General features: G+C 40.6%; 1 long non-coding RNA gene across 1 annotated transcript in view; it reads right to left on the reverse strand.

Annotated features, from left to right (window-relative positions):
• Positions 1-566: 566 nt before the first annotated feature.
• Positions 567-17,806, reverse strand: part of LOC140659317 (uncharacterized) — a 39,840-nt gene continuing 22,600 nt past the window's right edge. Inside the window, exon 7 of the long non-coding RNA XR_012045089.1 lies at positions 567-634. This is a non-coding gene — a long non-coding RNA (uncharacterized lncRNA). The remainder of the gene's footprint in view (positions 635-17,806) is intronic.

Raw genomic sequence — 17,806 nt, forward strand, 5'->3', positions numbered from 1 at the left:
GTTGTGCAGGAGGGTATCAGTGGAACACCCTCGTCAGTAGGAAAAAAGTAAAGTTACCGTGCTGGAAACACTGAACAGTTAAGCCCAGCTACGTTCATCCTCATAGAAACCTCAGGGTGCTGCTGGTACATGTCAAAGGGACATCAGCTCACGCCGGGAAGACGACTGAATCTCTATGGTTTTGAGCATATATTTAGGCTTAAGCATTCTTAAGGGTAGCATACAGACTCCCACTCACATCAAAGGAAAGTCTGCAAAAAGATCACAGCTATAATCTGGCATTTACATAGTAGCTAGGATTTTAATTACTATTTGTTCAGTACCTTACCATTCATTCAGTAACAGCCATACGTACACCTTCAGGACTATCACTGTTCCTGACCTTTGCTTTTCCTTCTTTCCCACTCTTTCATTTTTCACTTCTCTTCCCTGAAGTGTTTTTTCCTCACAACTCCCTCCACCAAGTAGTAGATGCTAATTTTCATTTACATAAGCAGCCCTTTCAGTCTTTACCTGTTTCTGCTACCTCAGCAAGAGCTAGGACAGACATGCTCCTCTGGATTTGGCCATGATGGTCCTTGTTAGTGCAGCTCATTTGCCAAACCAAAACAGGGAACTGTAGTACAGGCTGGTCCTACAAGAGACAGTAACGAGCAGCTGGTGACAAGCTATGAAAGGTAACCTTCTCCAGCAACACAGCTGTTTAGAGCATGCACTTGTTACCCCTTAATGTGTGTCTTTCCAGCATGGAGAGCAGTGATTCCAGAGGCATTAAAGTGGGCTCAAGATGGCTTCTCTCTGAGTCACTGCCTTCCAAGGCTTTGTGGATTCAGGGAGCCACCACTGCTTCGTTTTACACTCAGTTCTCTACTGCACGGATGATCACACAAGCAGCAAAACAGCGTGGATTCAGAGCATCCCCTCAAGTCCTGTGAAATAGCCCTAGTGGGGTGATGCACAGCTCTCCTTGGCAGGGTCTGCTCTGATGCTCACTGAAATGCTTTACCTCCTGCATAAGTCTCCACTGCTGCTTTCTGCCTTGCCTTCTCTTAGAAAGAAGCTTTGCTCCTTCAAGGAACTTTCAGCATCTAACCGTTGGCTCAAACATTAGAAAACCAAAACCACCATTCAGAGATGTCACAAGAAGGGTAAGAAGCTATAACTAACTAAACACGCTCTACTCATACCCAAGATAAATTAGCTCCAAATTTATCACCATATCTACAGTATCTTTTACAGATCTGTCCTCTCCCAGGACCGTCTTTCAGATGGAACCTGGTGAAACAGCTTAAAAGAATTTCTATGGAAAGAAAAGGATGAATTTATTCAAGTGCCCTTATGTATAGGTTCCAAGTCAAAACCTGGTTCAAAAAAAAAAAAAAAGACAAAACACACATGATGCTGAGACCTAAAAAGAGTGAAATCAAAATTTCCATGCTAACTCCATTCCAGTGGTGGCTCTAATACCTTTTAGCTGGGGGGATGACCAGGCTCAAAGGGCAACTGCTCAAGCACTGTACAATTCCTGTTTCCACAAGTTCTTCCGGTGCAGGTTTATATTCTCCTCTATACTCAGTATGTTGTGATGCAGGGCTTGGTGCTGCCATGTGCCATCTGCACTTAGTACAGGGAAAAATAAGTGTCAGAGTGTTGTGAAGGTCTAGTGCAGATGGACCCGCTGTCTCCAGTGGAAGAGTCATTTCTGCTCCATTCTTTATAGTGATCTACAAGAAAATGTTGGACTGGGGTTATGTGATAAAAGCTGTTTTTTCAAGCTCATTTTCCAAGCTGCAGCAGCACTGGTTAGAGTATTTTCAATTATTTAATATTTCTGTAACTATGCAGTGGCATAACACTGAATATGGCATCCTCCGTATTTCACCCTCTGCCCCCACCTACCCGTTATGCACAGTAGCAGCAGGAATACAGCTCTTAGTACATCATCTGAGGTGTTACAACAAGACAGTCTAAATCCAACTGCCTTTAAGCAATAATTTTCAGGAGGAGAGTGATAGTGTCCCTGTTTCCACTAAAGACTCAATAATGCAACAATATAGCCTAAAACAAGTATGACAAAATTTAAGTGGGGTAGCTGATCACTAGGGTTTTGAAGGGACCACCCTGTACCAGTCATGATGGGAAGGAAATAAATATATGAGCTCTGAAGAATACCACCAGAATTCCAAAATAGCATTATATGGGTTATTATTTAGGGCCTGGGCAGCAATTTGAGAATGACCTTAAAATCCCTTTGCTGACAGGTTCTGTGAGTTACAGTGAATTTTGCTAATTCATATATACAGGTCTCACTCACCCTGGCCTCTGTTTGTTTGCAAAGCCTTAGGCTGGAAGCTGCTCAAGCCAGGAGTTGTTTGCACATGCCCAGGAAATGCTAAATATAATCTGGACAATATGCAGACAAATCATTTTATGAACTTTTTAGGTCAAGGTCCAAGTCTTCGTTTGCACCTAAACAGCACCAAGCAGACAGTGAAAATCTGTCTCAGATACAAGTCTCGGAGCATTACTGCAACTTAAACAGCAAGTTTAAACGACAGTCTTGCAAATTTTTTCTACCTCTTCATCTAGATCTTTAAAGTTATTCACCTCACCAGCTCCTGCAGCCTAGCTGTATGGTCTCACCAGCTTGCTTACCCCAAGGCAAGCACAATTCTCTGCAAGTTCACAAAGACTTATCTTCAAAGAGAATGACTAATGACCAGTACTGGAAAGCCAGGAAGAGATGAGCCCAATCCAAAACCATCTAAATGTATAGCACTTATGAACTGATTAATATCCTCACTAATAAGAACAGAAAATAAGTCTCACTAGAATTAATTAGCTCTTATGTCATCATATTGCCCCATGGTTCTAAATATCTCCTTTTGAAACAGTGATAAAAGTAGGTCTTAAAATGCTTATCTATTCATTTTTGTTTGTTTTGGTGCACAGCCTCTTGATAAAGACTATTTCCTACATGTCATTCAGACATTTTAGATTATTTAATGAGTTAAGGAACAAGCCATAAATCAAGGATTATAATGGGAACATTTCACCAATAACCTTTCCATGCAATGGACATACATTTGGTCAAAAGAGCCAAGAAGAAATGGAGTATAACATCAAAAAAGCTCCTAAGTTACCCTCACTAACAGCCTTTTCAGATGCCACAGCATCATCTAACATTTCCTAGCAGGCTTAGAATTATTTCATTCAGTTATCATCTGAATCTAATCCATAAAAATAAAAACATACTGGAATTACAGCTAAGACCTATTTACCTTCTCCTTTTTAACCCCATCTTAAAAGAGATAATAACTGAACATGCTGGCATAGGACAAGAATCCACTCCCAAAATACAGCTGAGAGGAGAAAAGTATAATGATCACAAAACGCACATTTATATTTTAATCACATTATACAGAAGCATTAGCTTTTCCAAGGATTCTTGTTTTGGCATCTAAGGTCACGTTAATGAATAACATCAATAGAAGCGAGCCACAAGATTTGGGTGCAAGTTTGAACGTGCTAAGTATTCAAATGTGCTTGAACACATCTCCCAGCAGAGGTATATTGGCTGTTTAAGCTTAATCACTAATGACCAGAGCTTAACTGTTAAACTAAGATGATACTGAGTGCTGCATAGTTGCATGTGTTACTTTAGATTTACCTTGCCAGTTCCCAGTTACAGTACTTAAAATCTGCATTCAGTCCCTTGAGATCCAACAACAAGACAGATATCAACATTTCATTCATAGATTTCAGCTATTCTACCTTTTGGTTGTCACAGATAAAAGCGTTAGACAGACAAGTCTTATGTCCATGTTTGTTTTGAGGACAGCCCGATCCTATTTTTAGATCGCTTCATTCAAGAAAGTAACAAGTAAAATTCCAGACATTTCAAAATTATTTACAACCCTCACCCCAAATGGATTCCATCCACGCCTCGTGCCTCCTGGGGCGGTTGCCATCAGCAATACAAATTGTTCTGCCACCCACATGATCTGGTTTTGGTTAGAAGGAAAATACATGCCCTGGAGACAAACCCTTTTGTCTCCCACTGAAACAAACCCGAAGTATCAAGTTCTCATACCTCGCACAGTAGACATATCTAACCCCCTCTGTTTACTACTCATATAACATCCCCAGGTTCAGCCTCAGCCCAATCTAATTATCTGCTCAGTCATCTCCTCCTCCAATACATCAGGTCACACTAATAATTTCAGTGTTTGAGAGTTATTCCAAGCTGATGGAGGATTTAGTGTTTAGTTGTATTTCAGAAGTTGGCAATGTCTGAAGCTGTCAGTGATTTGCACTGCTCATTAAATCAGGGAAATGAGTTTGAGTGATTATAGCTCTTGGTCCTTAACTAGGCAACAATCAGGGGCTTTTAGAAACTCATTTAAAAGCACAGAAGATGCCCTCAGGAAAAGAGAGGGGAGTTTGTTACTGGGTAGGACAATTTCCCCAAGCAAAGAGAAGCAGTAATGAAAAGGGAAAAAAATCCACCTTCTCAAGACGCACTGAAGTCCTTCAGGAGGGGCCCCCTTTGCTGTACCTCACTGCAGCTGCTGCTTACAAGTTGCTAGAAGCAAACCCTGTAACAAAATTAGCTTTTCCAAATGGCAAAAACAGAAGGTGGCAAACTGTGACATATTCCCAGGCTTATACACCAACAAAACATCCTGTAAGCAATTTTTTTTATAAATTTCTTTTTTTTTTTTTTTTTAGGAAAACTTTAAGCACACAGGCTGGGAAAATAGTTACACTCTTAATAAGGATGCAAACTTATATCCTGAAGTCAAATCACACTGATAAATAACAAAGCAGGTGACATTTCCTATTGACAATCTCCACTGGCTATTTCTGCAACTCTGAGAAGCAAACTAGTGGAAAAAGAAAAAACCTGTTTTGGTAAGATGGTGGGTAAATTGGATGCTTGTTAAGCCCTGAATATTCTTAAATATTTGGCTAGACATGAATCTCATGAAAGAAATAGGTTTAAGGATTTTTCAGTCTCATCCCGTGAGACCTGAAGGGAAAGCCCACCTTGTAAAATACCGTACTGCTTGTATGAAGTCTTGCAAAATTAGCTTAATTACTGAACTTGGACTGAATTCACTGTACCACTAGACTCAGAATCCAAATATGAAGTGTTCATTCAGAGTTGGGCATCTCAGATTGCCCTAGACATTTTTTTTCTTTTTTTTTTTTATTTTGTAAATTTCAGTAAATATCACAGCATTGTTCCAGTGCACCAGAATAAGCACTGGAGGCCACTCGGTGCCACTCAGATATCTAGATCAATTCACCCTCCAAACCTGCAGGTACATGAGCATATGCATGCCCTGCACAGGTTTTGTTCAAGGCAAATGGGTTATCCCAAGCTCTGCTACTGCCTTTTCCCGTGGTAATTTTGCTCCAGTACATGCACGACCTCTGAAAATGCTGTGTGATGTTTTATGTTCAGGATGTAAACAAACACAGCATTTTCCTTTTTCTCTGCTTAATCCAGATAGGACTGTAGGCTTCTCTACCTTATTCTCTTGGTAACATACATCAGTGCAGTGGATAAATATGCCATGTTTAAGATAGACTTATTAATTCTCTGGCCTAAAGGTCTGCTTTTATAGCTTTCCAAGGCAGTATCTTTACTACCATAAATACTGAACTATAATCAGTAATGCTGTCTTAAAAAAAAAAAAAGGTCGGCATGGAGAAAAGGAAAGTTGGCGGTAGGAGAGCTAGCTGGACTCTGTTGGTGATGTAACAGATATCTTTTATACCATGCCACATTTTATAGTCCAAAGTCAATAATACCAGCTGCTCAGCATGATGAGTAGTCCTTAGCTCTTGCTGGACAATGCAGATCTGCATACCAGTATCTCTATCACGTAAAGTCAACGTAAACCCTATAGGTGCAAGCTTATCTACTCCCGCATCAAGACACAACTGAGCACAGCTCCAGTGAACCACCGGACAAAGGATATGGCAGAGGCGTCACAACACAATGCAGCACATGCACTTCTATGAGCAAGCGGAAGGGGAAAACAAAGGTACGTGTTAATGAAAGAAAATTTCACTCTAAGATTCTTGCAAAGAGAAAAGTAGAAGATACCTTTTCACAAACTCCAACAGGCCACCCAAGATTACACTATACAAAGAGCTGATTTGGCATCAGGAGTTTTGCTACCAACTTCACAGGACAGGCTCACCCAGTTTCACCTTTGCAAGGCTCTGCCACTGAGTCATGGTGTTTCTCAAAGTCAAGAGCAAGACTCCACAGCGTTTCAAAATCCTAAATCCTGCTAAAACTATGCTGTTGCCATCACAAGAGCTATAAATAAATCTCCTCAAATCACCTAAACTTTCACATCAGTATAATGTCAAATAAGCTTGGACAGAAAATATCAGCTACTCTGGGTTTGCGTGCTTTGTTCTAATAGCATTGAATGCCTAGCTAACAAGATGAAGAGCTCTTGTAAAAAGAGAAGAGACAAGCAGTGACAAATTGTATTATGTACTAATACCCACCCTTATTGACAACACTTATCTGTGAAACTAAGGTCTGCACAGACAAGGGGAGTTAAAAGCCCTGTTATCGTCAGAAATGGCTCTGTCTGCAGTGAAGTTTATCCAGGCTCTGTCCTCCCCGTGCCTGGCTTCTGGACCAAAGGGATTCATGGAGAGTTTCTGACTCCACTGAAGTCAACAGCAACATTAACTCCGCTGGAACCAGACTCCAGCCACAAAAGAAATGCCATTTTACCTGCACTACATGTTTACATGTGAATAAAACAGCAGAGGTTTGTAAGAAAACTACTGACCTCATACAGTTCCCCTTTTCCTCCAGTGGAGGCTAGCACTCGCACACACAGGCGCATTACCTATACTCCATCTGTTTGATAATACACATATTATCTCTACCAGTTAAGTGCTTCCTTTGTATCAGCTACAAACCTGCAAAGTCTTTGTATATCCCTACACCTCTGGGACCAAAGTTATGCAAAAGGAGAGGGTTTTGCAGCACAAGAAAAAGCAGCAGTTCAGACTTGAATTTTAAAAACCCTTACCTGCCTTACTTATGTCCTTCTAATTTAATCTCACAAACTTACCTCTGCATCAACAAACAGTTTACACTTTAAGCCTGGTCTATTCAGTCTCTTCTTATGTCAGGCACTAAAAATTGATGGCTGAATGTGCTGCATCCCAGGCATTCCTGAGCTTGAAGGTTTGACATGAATTTTAAGTGCCACTGGAGTAGAGTTTAAAAAAAAAAAAATCAGTTAAGTGAGATCAACACATGGCATGGATGAAAGTAGCACTGTGAGTTTTTGAGGGAAAGAAAAGCAGCAGAGAGCCAAGAAGGAAAAACAGGGAAATAGCAACAGCCCATGTACCATACACAAGGTACTGCTTTCAGCTGCTCAGTAACTCTGGGTTAAATCCCTCTGTCACCACTACAGGTGTTACCAGTAAACGCAGAAGTAAAATGCTGATTTTTAAAGAGAAATGAACATATTCTTCTGAAGACCAAAACAACTTTAAGTCCTTTTTAACAAGAACATATTTAACTACCCCCAAAAATAATCTGAGGACTGTTGAGACAGTAAATAGCACACCCCTACTGCTGGGATTTCATTTAGCAATATCCTGAGTTCTTCCAGAATTTCTTTTTTAAGGGTGCCTTAAAGGTTTAAAGAAAAATCTAAAAGACTCCTATTACAAAAATACATTTTAAAATTCCTGCTTGTAAATCAGTTGAATATGTTTTGGATTTGAGTGTGTTACCTTAACCCTTTTCCTTCAGATGAAGACCATTTTTATAAGAAGTTTTTCCAGTACTCTCCTGCAAGGACTTGAACACACAGTTCTGTTTCTTTTCAGCAGCTCACAACACTGCTGTCTCCCTAGTTGCTGTTCCCTCTTCAGATCAAGGTATTGAAAGTCTGCTTCCCTTTGGGGTGTACTTAATGGGAAAATGTACATGTGAGGTGTAAAACATTTCAAACAATTTGCTTTTGTTTTCTCATCCTCTATAAACCAGCAACAATGCTATAGAGTTACAAAAATGTTGTAACAGGAAACCAGAAGAGTTCATAACTTCTCATATTACTCCTACATCTCCGCTATTTATACATCCACACAGTGAGCACAGGCTCGAGCCTGGAGCAGATCTCTGTGTGTGCGGATGCGGTGAGGTGATGACTGTGTTCCCACTTCTGACCATCACTACCGTGCTTCTTCCCTTCCAGCCCTGCCAGTGACTAACAGAGTGACAGTGGCATGATTTGTACGTTTCTTGTACCACCCTGAGCATTCAGAGCTTTAAGCTCAAGCTCTCCTGGTGCTACCCTATGTCAATGCAGGTAGACACCACTCTCAGTGCAGACTACCCCCTTAAAATGCCCAGTTTAGCTTTCAGCATTCCCACAAAAGCAGAGAACCTCTGCATGTTAGCGGGTACCAGCAGAAGCTCTCTTTAACCTTAACCCTTAACATCGTCATTTGACAGTATCTTTCATTACCCCTCTTCTTCAAGGCTTTGTGGTATATCAGTTCATTAGCATAAAAGATCAAAACTTCATTTACAAGACAAATACGATAAACAAGAAATTAATTCAACAGACCAGATGATTTCAAATGAGAATGGTGATGTTAATTTCAGTGTTAAAAAAACCTCTCGATCCAGTAATTAAATTCTGTTCCATGAGATATAGTCAAGCATATGCTCTGCCTACACAAGGCCTGATTAATTGACCCTGAGATGCCATCATCCACCCAGCAGTGGGTATCAAACTGTCCTACATACACAAGCGGCAGTAACGAGCCCAAGATGTCATCTCCTGCTGCAGAAAAGGAGAACCTGCTCTTTTCTGCCCTGCTGAGCTCACCAGCCCTTCCACAACAGTATGCAGGTTTTCTCCTCTGGTTGTCAACAGCCTCTCCCTAAGGTTCCCACTTCCAGGATGAGGTTAAATAGACTGCCCTGAGGCAGAAAGGGTGATGATGAGCACTGGATAAAGCTTGGTTCTACTGTCCACATTCTTGTCTTCACACAAACCTGCTCCTTTATTGGCTTGGTCCTGAGCAGTGTTTATGGGTTTTGCATGGGGAACGTGGCAGGGCTCCAATTCATGCTGGACATCAGACCACAGGCTCTGCCTTTGCAAGTCTCTTTATCTAGATTGATGAATGCAGGCTTCAGAAAGAGTATTTCAGCAGCCTCGTATAAGGGGCATTAGTCACTGCTGCCTTGGTGCCTAGAAAGAGCCATCAATTTTTGTGAAGCAGACAGTTGTAACCTTAGAAGAGATACAGCCAGACTCACTGACCCTGAGCTTTTTTTCTCTTTCTGGATCCACAGCTCCGATGAGACCAATGGGAGTTTGGACTTTAAAGGAATGCAGGATCATGCCAATTAGGAGACTATAATAACCAATCTAGAGCAAATCCCCCATTCCCCCAGACCATCCATATTGACATCCACTGCTCATGGAGACAACTGTTGGACTGCTGGGCTTCCCTCGATCATCTCAAAGACGCAGTGCAACATCCAGCTGCCGTGGTGACAGAGGACTGCACATCTGGATCTCCTGTGACATGGCTGGCAACCCATGAAAGCAGGAATATAACATCTTTAGTCTTTTTTCTTCCACAAATCCCCATCTGAAAAGCATTTAAAATGTGACTTTCATGACTAACCCATCTAACTTCCTAAAACAAGAAGATATATAATAAACAAGGAGGATAGAAGAAAGAAACCAGCGAAGTTTTACAATTTAGAAAGCATTATTAAAATACAACCATCCCTTTTGGAAAAACATTAAATATACATGCAGTGCTTTTGTATGATCAGCTGTTTGACAGCATTCTTAAACTAAGTGTGATCGCTAAAAGCAACACTGAAATTAAAGAGCAAATATATGGGACTGAAGTGGGTTTCACGACAACACCAGGGAAGAAAAACTAAAGATGTTGGTCAGAATGACAGGATTTTGTTTAAGAACACATGTACTGCTTTGCAGCTTGAAAAAGAAAAATTGATTTTCCAGACGCTGCTATAAAACATGCCAAGAAACAAGTGTAAACCAAAGAAAGTACAAGCTATAACTAGATAATAAAGCATCCAAAATTTTCCATGTATGCCCATTTACAGGAGGAAGAAATGACCCTATACTTAACTTTGCTCCCTCTGTCACAGGTCAAAAGACAAGAAACATTTATAGAAAGCAGAATTGAGTATTAAAACCCATGGGCATAGAGAATTATCGACAGAGCTGAGTTGATGAGCAACCTGGGACCAGCATGCAAACGACTTGCTTGGTACTGAGCAATAGCCAAGACGCAGTAACCCCTGCGAGCCCAGGAGTGGAGCCCGGTGTGTTGTGAAAACAAGGAGTGAAAGGAAATCTCCTTTTGGATGGAAACCCCATTCTGACCACTGAGGTCGACTAGCAACTGGTGACAGAGAATGTGTATATGTTAAAATATTTTGAGTCTATTTATTACTACAGGGCAAGGCAGGTGCATATTGGTGAACTTTCACCGAGCTCAAAGGAACTACAATGATTTATACTTACATTACTTCAGATTGCACTGTGCAATAATCTTTGTTAAGCACATTTTTAACTCATGTTACAAGTTATACAGCCAGATAAATGTACACTACCCATACATATCAAAAGGAAATCTCAGAAAAGCAAGCAATTGCTACAAAAATGCAATAGGAACAGGCATTGAGCCGAAATGACCATGGGGGTCTGGTCTATATAACCAAAAGTTGAAGGATTATTAAGAAAATAATTCCATTTGTATTAATTGTATACTGCTTGGTTAATTCTTTTGGGTTATTTAACCATGCTTTCCAAAACTGCACTAATTCGCTCCATCAGTTATGGCTTAATGCCATCTTGACATGTTTGCTTTCATTAGCCTGCTGATTCATTTCACATTTTATGCATCTTTGTTTTTTCCTTTCCTTTTTCTTTAATTTTTAAATTTTGGTAAATACATCAGACTCACATAAGATCTTGTCAAGAGGTTGAAAGTCAGTGCGAGGAGCTGAATTTATCATTCCCAGCTGGCTCTGGAGCCAAGATCTGCAATGATAGATCCCCACGTGTGGCCCAGCCAGGAAGCAGCAGGAGAAAGGCATTTTCCACACTACCTTTGAGGTGAATATTTTCCTATGTGTTAAAGGCAACAGGCAAATGCATGAAAGAAACTGCAGGCAGTGAAGGGGTGTATCTGGCACTGACTTGCCCTGGAAAACCGAAGGAATGGCCCCTCAGTGCTGAGTGAAGCGGAAGGTAATGAAAGAAAGATACATTTTGTGAACAGAGGCCCGTTGGTCAGCCTGGGAAGCAAAATGCACCATGTCCTGCTTCACAGAACATGAGTATCTACCACATTCTGGCAAAGCTTTATCTGTGTGTCCTCATTTTCCTTCAATTATATGTATCACCTAATGTGCATTTCCACTGATGTGCCCTCCAAGGAGGGAAAACTCTAGGGACCAGACAGGACTGGACACAGTCACCTGAATAGCTGTGACTCCTAAGGGATGCCGAAATGATGTTAAATGGGAAACCCAAAACATCTGTTTAAAAACCCAAACATCCATCCAGCTCATGTGCTTCCTGCAGGGATTGTTCTGGTGTGTCTCTGTCCCAGACCTGGACGTTGGTGTCAATCCTAGCATCCCCCCTGAAAGGGAGACAAAATCCATCTTGATTCATCTGCCCAAGGCAGGTCCCAAGCCCAGGTGCGGGCAGTGGATAAGCAGTATCACCAGAACAACAGGCGCTGGGGGAGATGTTTCCTTCGCCTTGTGCTCTGGACTAGCAGGTTATCTGAGTGTGCAGAGCAAAGCTGAGCAAACCCTGCAAGTTCCTTCCAAAATAAAAACAAAGGAGGGGGGAGTAGATGCTATTATTGGTGTCCTATTATAGTTGTAATAAAGAAGTCTACTTCTTCAGTTAATTTATTGCTGGTTCTCCCTGAAACAACAAATACCTCGGACTGCTTCTGCGAAAACAGTCAGCAGGGAGCTGACTGGCATTATGTGAATGTTACACTTCCCCCAGCTAATGCCAAGATTTGAAACCACATGGCAGTTCTCAGGGAGATCACAAGCATTTCGTACACTCCTGTGAGGATTGTAGGACCATGAACCAGCAAATTATTACAGTAAACCATAAATATAGTATATTCATCCATGACAGACACAATATTATTCCCCAAAAGCACAGGAACATCAAGCTCACTTGCTGAGCTCAACAGCTTGAAGGCCTTCACTTTACAAATATAAAAGAGGATAGTAAGAAAATATAATTAACTGATTTTATTTGATAAAATTGAATAATTGACTTATCCTTTCTTTGCTGAGTTTTTCATATAGATTGAAAGCTACAAAGAGAATAAGGTTGAAAAGAACTGGGGAAACTGCTACTTACTTATTTTAGTGTGTATCAAATATTGTGGTATGTTCCCAATCCAGGGTTTATTTTTTATCCAGGTTTTCCAACATCAGGATGACCTCATGCATTGATGGACTGAAAGATCTCAGAACTGAAGAACCTCCTGTGTATTTTCCTTAGCCCAGACCCACTAATACTGTCGATGTGAATCTGCCAGTCACCCAAGAGGTGAAGTTTCTGAATGTGCCTAATTAATGCAGAAATATAAATTCCATTTCAAAAGTGACTTAATTGCATACACTTGGTATTTTTAAGGTATTTAGGCCCTGAAAGATGTAGCCAGGCATATACCGGAATTTTCTAAGGTATCTACCAGTTACATTATATAAAAAATTATATTCAAGTAATTACCCTAATGGTAAGGGGAAAGCTGACTTGAGCTACTATTGTTCTGTTTTCCAAATCTCACTTTCAAAATGGTTGATAAACTATTCTTAATTTTGATGCTGGCCAAAAATGTGGCACATAATGCCACTTAATATTGACTTGACCATTGTTATCAAAGCAAGTGCAATAGCACATGCACATTTCAGGAAAAGTTGGGAAAACAAACGTGACATGCAAAAAAGAGCATGATGATCTGATGAAAATCACCAGACCTCATCAGTGATGAAGAGAAAGGTTCAGTAAGAGCTGCACAGGGTGCAGGAAGCTCCAAAAGGAATTTCGTTCGTAAGAGTGTGATTATTGGTGATTCAGTGTGCAATAAACTTTTTCAGCCAAATCTCTGAGCAGCAGTTGGGAGCACTGAAATGAGAGAAATGCCAGTATTCAAATGAGGGACAAATCATAGCAGGCTGGACACCACAGATTCTAAAAATAGCCTGCTGGATCCTGCTGGATCCACTGCTTTGAGGTATTGCTCACGTGGAGTGTTATAGTCTGCTCCACTCTCCTTTCAGCTGCACAGCATCCTTCCCTGCCTCTCCTACCCTCCCCTGTGCTACCGCAGCCAAGCAAGACAGTGTTTTGCACGCTGGAGGGGTTGTGAGGTGCTGGCTGGTGAAAGGGCGTTAACGGATTTTACAGCGTTTGCAGATGTACATGGATAACCAGATAGGCTAGGCTCAATTTTCAGACTGTCCCTCAGATTAAGAAGTATCACTTGTGAAAATATGCAATCACAAAACACAGCTCTTGAACTCAGAGTAAATCAATAATTCAGCTGAAATGATAGTTTTAGCCCAATTAATAATTCACAAGTGCCCATAAAAATGTTCAAGATTATTTTCATCGGTTCATCAGACATGCAAACCACTCCAGTGGGTAACACTCACATCTGATTCCCGATGTGGAAATACCCCACTGCCTCCAGGATCACATGGTATAGAATTAAAATGTTAAGCATATTCTCTTCCCTGGGGAACACTTGATGCCTTTCATTATTCCAGTTTTATATTCATTATTAATCCTTTCCAGATCATTTCTCAAGCTAATAGCTCCCCAATTACAGATAGCCTTAGTAACTACTAAGAGCAGTGAGCAGCTTAATACAGTAATAATTCTGGACACATCCACTTCCCATACATAAAGGACTTTAGTGGCACCATTACCTGAGGTCTTTCATTTTTATACAAGTGATCTCAAGCAAAAAGGAAAGAAAGAGGAGGCAAAATTTGCTTCTGACACAAATATTTGAAACTGTGGGCTTTCCATGGCATTTATCTGTACCCTTTGAAGTTGTACCTAGGCAAGGGGCACCAGAAATACATGCTCTCTATTTTCATTTCAGGTGAAATGTGAATATATCACATAAAACTACTTCTGGCTGTATTATTTAGCAACATGGTCAAACAGGAGTTGTTAAATGAAGTGTTTTACTGAGCAACATGAATGTGTGATGACTAAATAGGAGGCTAAATAATTTTTGTCATGTCATACAAGTATAACAAATGGCAATGTTTATTGTCCTACTAGCCAAATCTTCATCAGCCCCCCCATAACTAAATCTAAACATTAGGTGCTCCAGAACATGAGCCTGAACTGGTATGGGTACACATACATGGGAAATGGACCATAAATAGCCTTTTTTTTACCAATGCATGTTCAGAATAAGACACAAACATTCACATATTTGCCATCACTTTTACTCCTTGTGCAAGTGACTGAGCAAAATCCATATACCTGTGATAGAGCCTTCGTCTAAAAGGCAATTTGTACATGTCTGCTGTAAGTACCTTTACAATTGCACCATGTGCCTACAATTAAGGGCTTTGATCTTCCGCATATTCAAGCATGTGTTTTAGTCAACCACCTGCATCACCTCATTAGTTCAATGGGAACTGTTTGCATCTAAGTGCATGTAAATGGGTGCATGCACAGGTACTGAAGCCTAAGATTCAGCAATGCTGATGTGTTTGCATTTTTGCAATCATATTTTCAGGGAGGAAAAGGTTTTTTGGTGGCCTTCAATCCTGGCTCGTCACGGCAGAAAGGAGGAGGAATGGATCCCAATCAATGTAAAAAGCACTCCCAAACCTGTTGCTTCTGGTGGCCGTCTGCTGCCCTGCACAGAGATCCCAGAGGAACAGCTGCTGCATAAACAGCAAAGCCATTGCACCTTGGATGCTGATGTTTCGGGGACACACCAAATTCGTCACTGACCTGAGCTGCGAAGCTGATCGACTGAGTGAGATATTTTCAGAGACCAGGCGTGTGTGCAATTGCTCCAGTCACAATGGTGGCTATCTCAGATTTGTTTTATACGCTCTTTTGCATAAATACAGAGATCCAGTACAAGACATTGTAGGTTTCTTGCTTTAGACCTAGTAGCGTTAACAGGCTATAAATAGACTAAATCAGAATTCATAGAAAGATTTCTGGAAACCTACTTAAAAATCTGAACCATATTTGTTTTATTTCAGTTTACCTTATACACCACTAAATAAACAAAGATTGCACAGAATGTGTGTAATCTGCAGTAGTACCTAAATCAGTCTTCTTCATTTGCATGTTTTACTTTAAACTTCTGAGATATATTTTTATGCAGAGAAAAATAAATGTTACTTTCATTCTCCTTAAGCCCATTTTTATACTTTTTTGTGATAAATTATTATTTTAATTTGGAGTCTGGAAAAGAGACTGAAAAGCTATTTTCTACAGGCTGAAACATCATTGTCAAAGTAAAATGAAATCATCCAGTTCCACAAATCTAGAGTTTTTTGTAAGTATAAATGTCTAAAGAAATTCTGGTGGAGCTGTTTTTCCGAACCAGTGCAGCAGGTAGTGACAGTAACAAGACCAACAATGATAGACCCAAGCAGACATAATTTAGCACACGTATCTTTTTATTATTGCTATTTGAAATGTCCCTGGTCTCTACAGCAGCATCACTGTGGTAAATATGTCCCTTCTTTCCTTTCCTCCTGTAGGTAAATTTACATTTTTCTCTTTAGATAGCAACTATTATCCCAGACACTAACAGTCATATGTGGGCCAAGTTCATCCTGGAGTGAATCCTTCATCTTACAAAAGGTTTAGTCGGGAAAGTATTGGATTAAGTAAAATTAAAATGAAAGTAATTCTGTTACCATTATTCTGCTTAATCAGAAAGTGTTACAAGCATAAGAAAAACAACATTTATGGGCCAGTAAGACCAGACTCTAACCCCAGACATTCTGAACTTGGGGACAATGTGGTTCAACCTTCATTCCTCCAAGTGTGCTTTGTAATTTACTTCTCTTAGACCTAAGCTGGAAGATAACATTTTGCAGAATTTTGGCCTTATGATGTTGTATAGCACAGCTGTTGTTCTTCCTGCCCCCATAAATCACACCTGTCCCGAGCAGTTATTGTGACTACGCCAGTGACTGGGATTGGCATGACGCTTCTGTTCATTCCATATCAAACCCAGAGACATGAAAGTTCAAGAGAAGATTCAAGATCCAAGGAATCTTGTCTCAGGAAAAACACCTCTGCCCATGGAAAGTACTCAGTATATGGAACCGTGTACTGCTGAGGATCATGGAGATTGTGCATTGCTCGCTCCTCTCCTTAGACAGCAGGATAGGAGAGACGCCACAAGATGCTTAGCCATCAATTTGCTAAGCCCTGCTCCAAACGTTATGTGGTGTTTCATGTCTCCTTCTTGCTCAATATAGTATCCCTTTGGCGTCCTGCCACCTTTGTCATAAATGATTATAATTTCAGTCTGATGAAAAACTTTGGACAGACGGTTCTGAGTCATGGCAGGGAGCAACTGTATTCATTCTAGAAGTCTAATTTATACCTGCCAAACTTCAGGCATACAGTACAGTGAAAAAGGACTCAAAATGATAGATACAAACAAATTACTCATGCTGGAAACTTAAAATCTGCTATGGCTCAAGACTCAGTCTTGTTTTCTCTGTTTTACTATGTAAATAATTTAAACAGTAAGAGAATTCTATATTCAAGAGGGGTGCAGGTAACTCTGAGACTGATGTGATGAGTCTCTCTCAAAATAAGCGTTATTTACTGGAGAGGATTTTCAGATGGTATTAGGAAAGGGTTAGAAATGCCATAAATTGTGCGCACGGCAGCACACTAGTAAGTTAGGCTATAGGAGATGGTAAGAAATCTACCATATGAGCACTCACAGGGAATACAACAGATCTTCCTCTAGAATATCATCAGGAGCTGGAACTATCCAGACAGCATGGGAAAAAAAAGTGGAAAGGTTTTCCTGCCCAAAGTAGCAAGAATTAGCATCCATGGTAGAAGTGATGCTAAAACCTTGCAGCATTGGAGGATGCATCTCAAAGCCTGGGGGCAACAGAGCAGGTGGGTATGGGCTACGGGATGAACAAGGAAGGAATTCTCCTTTTACAGAGGGGACTGGACAGGTCCCAGCACTAGGGCTGCAACTCCATGTAGAGATAAAACCATCACATCAGCTTTTAAGGAATAACTCCTGCTCAAAGCAGGAGACACAAGCATTTTCCAGGAATGAGAAAAGCTATTCATATACTCAGAATGAACTCATACCCTGACTGCAGCAAATAATCATTCCTGCCCGTAATACAGCATCAGCTAGGGAAGTTTTTTAGGGAAGTTTTTAACAAGTCATTATGTGACGGCTTTCAGAGAACAGATAATTGGATGTGTCTCCAGGTCACTGACTAAGTAGTGTTACTTCCAGCTAGAGAGGAAAACACCAACCGTAATTTCTGTAATTAAAAATAAAATCAGTATATACTCAGCCTCCTTCTAACAGACCACAAGCCCATAACAACAAGCATTTGTCAACTGTACAATTACAACACTGAAATTTGATCTACAAACCAATCTCCTGGGCAGTGTATCAGCATCTCAATCCAGATAAGCTTAGCTGATCCCTGGAAGCA

The sequence above is a fragment of the Ciconia boyciana genome, chromosome 14 (assembly GCF_034638445.1).
Source record: "Ciconia boyciana chromosome 14, ASM3463844v1, whole genome shotgun sequence".
In the NCBI taxonomy this organism is placed as follows: Eukaryota; Metazoa; Chordata; class Aves; order Ciconiiformes; family Ciconiidae; genus Ciconia; species Ciconia boyciana.